General features: G+C 44.1%; 1 long non-coding RNA gene across 1 annotated transcript; it reads right to left on the reverse strand.

Annotated features, from left to right (window-relative positions):
• Positions 1 to 1,286: 1,286 nt before the first annotated feature.
• LOC147260920 (uncharacterized) lies at positions 1,287 to 3,898 on the reverse strand. Its single transcript, XR_015116049.1, has 3 exons — positions 2,987 to 3,898; positions 1,763 to 1,934; positions 1,287 to 1,558 (listed from the first exon to the last, which is right to left on the reverse strand). It is a non-coding gene; the product is annotated as an uncharacterized LOC147260920 (long non-coding RNA).
• Positions 3,899 to 5,515: the final 1,617 nt, after the last annotated feature.

Genomic DNA, 5,515 nt, shown 5'->3' on the forward strand with positions numbered 1-5,515 from the left:
AAAACGGAATGTAAACAATACACATTTAGAATATTTCACTGAGATGAAACAAACACATGCAAGGACTAGTGTGGTCCTTTACAATCAGTGCGATGGCCTCATGACACTGGGTTTCTGTGGTTAGCTGCTTTTCCTCGCTGAAAGGGGTTCTGTCGCCAGCATCTGGACCACCTCGAAGTGTTGGAACCACACACACTGCTGCGACACTTTCCAGTTGCAGGATGCATCTAGATGTTTGCCCAAGACCCAAACTAGTGAAAACATAAGATCTACAATCTCACAGCATTGTGAGCTTGTAGATCAGCCAATGTCACTACTTTTTTAACACTTATTTTCTAATTTATGGAATTTTTTTTGGTTTATATTGTTTATAAATGAAATTACTTAAATCACAGCAGAGCCCCAGTCTTATTTGTCACCACTGGAGCAAAAAAGCATCCTTTGCACTGTTCACATAATAACTTTTTCTTCTTTTATTTTCTCCTTAAAATGAAAAAACACACACCCTTCTTGAAGAACTGCTAAAATCAAGGTCAAAGGGTCTGACATCTGCAGTGCTGAACTAGGAGTCAAAGGCTCTGACATCTGCAGTGCTGAACTAGGAGTCAAAGGCTCTGACATCTGCAGTGCTGAACTCGGAGTCAAAGGCTCTGACATCTGCAGTGCTGAACTAGGAGTCAAAGGCTCTGACATCTGCAGTGCTGAACTAGGAGTCAAAGGCTCTGACATCTGCAGTGCTGAACTTGGAGTCAAAGGCTCTGACATCTGCAGTGCTGAACTAGGAGTCAAAGGCTATGACATCTGCAGTGCTGAACTTGGAGTCAAAGGCTCTGACATCTGCAGTGCTGAACTAGGAGTCAAAGGCTCTGACATCTGCAGTGCTGAACTAGGAGTCAAAGGCTCTGACATCTGCAGTGCTGAACTAGGAGTCAAAGGCTCTGACATCTGCAGTGCTGAACTAGGAGTCAAAGGCTCTGACATCTGCAGTGCTGAACTAGGAGTCAAAGGCTCTGACATCTGCAGTGCTGATCTAGGAGTCAAAGGCTCTGACATCTGCAGTGCTGAACTAGGAGAAAGCTCAGAATCCAGAAATGTTCAATAATATGTTGTTTACAATGCACTCAACAGTCCTATTTTGAGCAATTACAGACTTGTTTTATCTACTTACATGGCCCAAATTGCCCTGGGGGTCTGCCAGATAAGGGAACAAGGCAGTGATGCCCATTGCACATTCCTCTTGCACACGCCTTGAAGGACTTGCCCTACAGGGTACACACACACACACACACACACACACACACACACACACACACACACAAGATACAAACAAAAGTATTGTTTCCTGATGCCTTCTGCAAAAAAAGGCTCTTGGTCTGCACCAATTAAAACAAAAAGTGTACATTGGGTGCTCATGTTCATAATGCCGTCATACCCATGTTCACTGGCCATGTGTGCCACCAGTATCTTCACCATGTCACGTCTCCGAGAATCTGTCAGACTTTTTGTCTGAGCATGCTCATTCATGATCCTCTCCCCTCCAGGTTTCTCCTTCAGAATCCTTTCAATCATCGAAGTGGGAGAAGGTAAACGACTATTCTGTCAATCTCAGGTTGCAACACGAAGGGGGCTGAGTCAAAATGACAATATGAAGGCACGAGAATAAGTGAGTGGCCACCATCCCCCCTTTACTTCAAAACTGTACATGGGCTTTTCCCCCTTATCAGAATCAGCATCTCGATTTCAAACAGTCATCAAGGCTCACCTGAGCGAGACGAGTCTGGTCAGCTCTGTTACTTCGGGCAGGACTTGGCTGCAAAATGATGACGTCATCAGAGTCCCCCTCGTTTTCCACACTGGAGCTGAGAAAGGAGCTTCTGGAGCTGGCAATGGAGTGGCTTGAGGGGCTTGCTGAATCTAGCAGTCCAGGTGTGATACTATCAGCAAGAGGGGATCATTTGCAACACGTAGAATGGAAAAAGATTATGTTCGATGAGGATGGATCCATGTTGCATTACATTGGGTGTTTTGAAACAAAGAGCATTTTGAAGTGCAAAAATACTTCACATTCTAGGTTAGCAAGGACTGTGTGCATTATATGACTCCGAGTAATAAGTGCCACACCTTCAGGATGTGAGCCTTGAGGTAAACGCACCTCAAGCACACCCAGGTGTGGTTTATTCACAAGAAACGTAAACGCCTACTCATCAACCTCAGTGTTCAGATCGTCATAGACTTTTAAATCCAAGATTGGAATTGCAAATTTCTTGGAAACTGCAGACAAAACAAGATTGCACAACATTGATGAATCTGACTGCAATGTATTTATTTTATTATTATTAAAGGCCATGCATCTGTGTCACTATAATTCAAACCACTTTAACCATTAACCCATTTTGGGCGGGAACACCTCTTGGTGTTTTAAGCATTATAGCGTCATGCTTTAACTGTTGAAAAATAGAAGATCTACAAGCGCAAAGTCTGCCCCCGAGTAGTGCACTATGAGCTTGCAGATCTGATATTTTTTCAAGAATCTTGAAAAGGTGCCTAAAATCTTTCACAGTCAACATTTGTAACACAAATCTTTGCTTCTGTCCCTGAAACAACAGATATTCAGATGGGGGTCTGCGGCCAAAGACATATAATTTTGGGGGATCCTTGACATGAAATATTGAGCGCCACTGATACAAAAACATAAGACTTTTTTGTTGTTCTTTTCAGAAAACTGTTTGAATATCAATATTAGCAGATATACAAGCTTGTAGTGCACCACTGAGTGCTGTTTTGTGAGCTCGTACAACTGCCATTTTTGAAAAAGCATTAAAATTTGTGCAAATATTTGTCTAAATATAATTTTTTAAAGCAAACATTTTCAACTCAAATCTTTCTCAGGGCCCCTGGAACAACATATTTATAGATGGGGGCTGCAGTCAAAATACACTATTTGGTAGATGACAATTCTATTCCATGTGCAATTTGTTTCACTCACCACACTCCAAAAATGAATTGAAGGTCAGTTGCCCTTCATAGCAAATGGACTTCTGCCTGTGGAGACACTTCACCCTGACAGCTTGCATCCTTTGAGGCAAATAAAGAGATACAATATAACACAAGTGGACTCTTGGTTGTGCAATAAAACCTCAAGAGTTAAAGATCTAGAAGGGTCAAGAGCTAAAGAATCTAGAAGGGTCAGTTTGGGTTAGCAACTCTCCATTTAGCTGGGGACCACCTGGAATTCGCTCAAGGACAACTGGGGGTCCCCGGACTACTTGTTGAAAACCACCGACATCGGGCACAACAGTTCAGGCATTGACTATATGATTTGACATTATATGATTCGAAAATTCAGCGTTTTGTAGATGTACGGCGGACGAGATATGAAGGACAAGCAAACCAAATCACTCTGTTCAGAGTCAAACACACGTGTCTCGGCGAGTGCGGCCACCATTAAAACGTCGAACAATTGTTCCGTCTCCTGTACGATGTCTACTTGTCTTGTTGCATAGTTTATCGATGTCAGTTTTTGTATGGATAGTTTTATGACCACAAAAAGCCTGCTCAGGGGCTGCAGATGGAAACGAGCTTCAGGGTTAATTCTGGACGAGTCACATGAATGTGAAAACCGACATATTGATTTTTAATGTGAACCATCCCTCCCTTGTAAATACACGAATGAATATGCATGACATAGCCTTGCCAATACTGTTCCTAATAATTAGTAGTACTCCTGGTGCTAGCAAACATGCTAACGTCTGTGGGTAAGTAGCTGTGGCCAGCTGAAAAGTTGCAAATCAGTAACAAACATTGCTGTTTACTAAGTTAAACAATAATAGTCTGACCTGGTTTCTGATCCATCAAAGTGAGGAAAAATATGAAGTCCAATGTACGGTATTATTGTGGTCCCGTCTGCAGACTCTGCGAGTGCCGAGTAATGCCGATGCGGAGAAGTGCGGGCTGAGACAATGGCGCCTTTAGAATTCAAAAACCTGGACATAGTAGGCGGGGCCTTGCTGTATTACTCCAATAGAAATTCTTCTGGAAAATTGCTCTCACTCTATTGGTCACAGGAGATATTTATGACTCCAAATGAGTAGATACGACTACTGAAGAGGAAAATAATAACTCTAAAATAATTACTCTGGGAAAATTACTCCCCAGTTTTTCCTCTGGTCCAGGAGAGACCTGGTCTCTGCTACCAGTTCTAGTCAACACGTGGCAGCAGCGTTCTGGACCAGCTGGAGAGTCTTTAGGGACTTATTAGTCCAGCCTGGTAGGAGGGAGGTGCAGTAATCCAGCCTGGAAGTGACAAAAGCAGGGACTAGTTTTTCTGCATCTTCTTGAGCCAGGATGTGTCTGATCTTAGCGATGTTACGTAGATGGAAGAAGGCGTCCTGGAGATTTATTGTGGGAGTTAAAGGGTCCTGGTCAAAGAGAACTCCTAGGTTCCTTACAGTGGTGCTGGGGGCCAGGGTGGTGCCATCCAGGGTACCTGTCTCATCAGATCAGGTGGTCCTCAGGTGTTTGGGCCCAGCACCAGAACTTCAGTTTATCAGAGTTTAATAAAGGAAATGATGGTCCTTCATGTTTCCTGTCCTTCAGACAGGCCTCCAGTTCAGTCAGCTGGTTTGTTCCATGTGGATCATTGATGAGTTCAGCTGAGTGTCGTCTGCATAGCAGTGAACATTAATGGAGAGTTTCCTGATCATGTGACCTGAGGAAGCAGGTACAGGGTGAAGAGGACTGGTCCAAGCACCGACCCTTGAGGAACACCAGAACTGACTGTAGTGGTCTCAGAGGAACCATCATTAACTGGTACCAACTGAGATTACCCAGTAAATATGACCTGAACCAGTTTAGTGTGGTTCCTTTCATACCAGTGACAGGTTCCAGTCCCTGTAGAAGGATATGGTGGTCAATGGTATCAAAGCTGCACTGAGATCTAATCAGACCAGCACAGAGACCAGTCCCTCATCTGGTACCAGTAGGAGGTCACTGGTACCTTTGACTAGTTCTGTTTCTGTGCTAGGATGAACCTGGAACCTGACTGAATCCTCCAATCAGCTGTTGCTGTGGAGAAGTCCCAGAGCTATTTAGCAGCTGCTTTCTCCAGAACCTTGGAGAGAAAAGGAAGATGTGATGTTGGTCTGTAGTTGGTAGAACTTCTGGATCCAGGCTTGTTTATGAGGAGGGTTTCATTCCTGCTACTTTAAAGGACTGAGGGACGGAACCAGATACCAGCGCCACATTGATCATATCTAAGAGGGAGGGGCTAACGAGGGGAGAGAGTCTTGGAGCAGCTTAGTTGGGATGGGGTCCAGGAGACAGGTGGGGGTTTAGAGGAGGACATTATTGAACTGAGCTCATGAAGGCTGATGGGAGAAAAACTATCCAAGTGTGTGTCTGGTCCTCCAGCTGCCTCTAAGGTTCTGGGTTCTAGGGGCCATGTTGTCAGCTGATGGCAGCAGGAGAAGAAGTTTCTCTCTAATCAGGAGAATTTTGTCGTTAAAGAAGTCCATGA

This window comes from Aulostomus chinensis, chromosome 5 (assembly GCF_037954235.1).
Source record: "Aulostomus chinensis isolate RoL2024-O1b breed Wild chromosome 5, RoL_Achi_v1.0, whole genome shotgun sequence".
NCBI classification, from domain to species: Eukaryota; Metazoa; Chordata; class Actinopteri; order Syngnathiformes; family Aulostomidae; genus Aulostomus; species Aulostomus chinensis.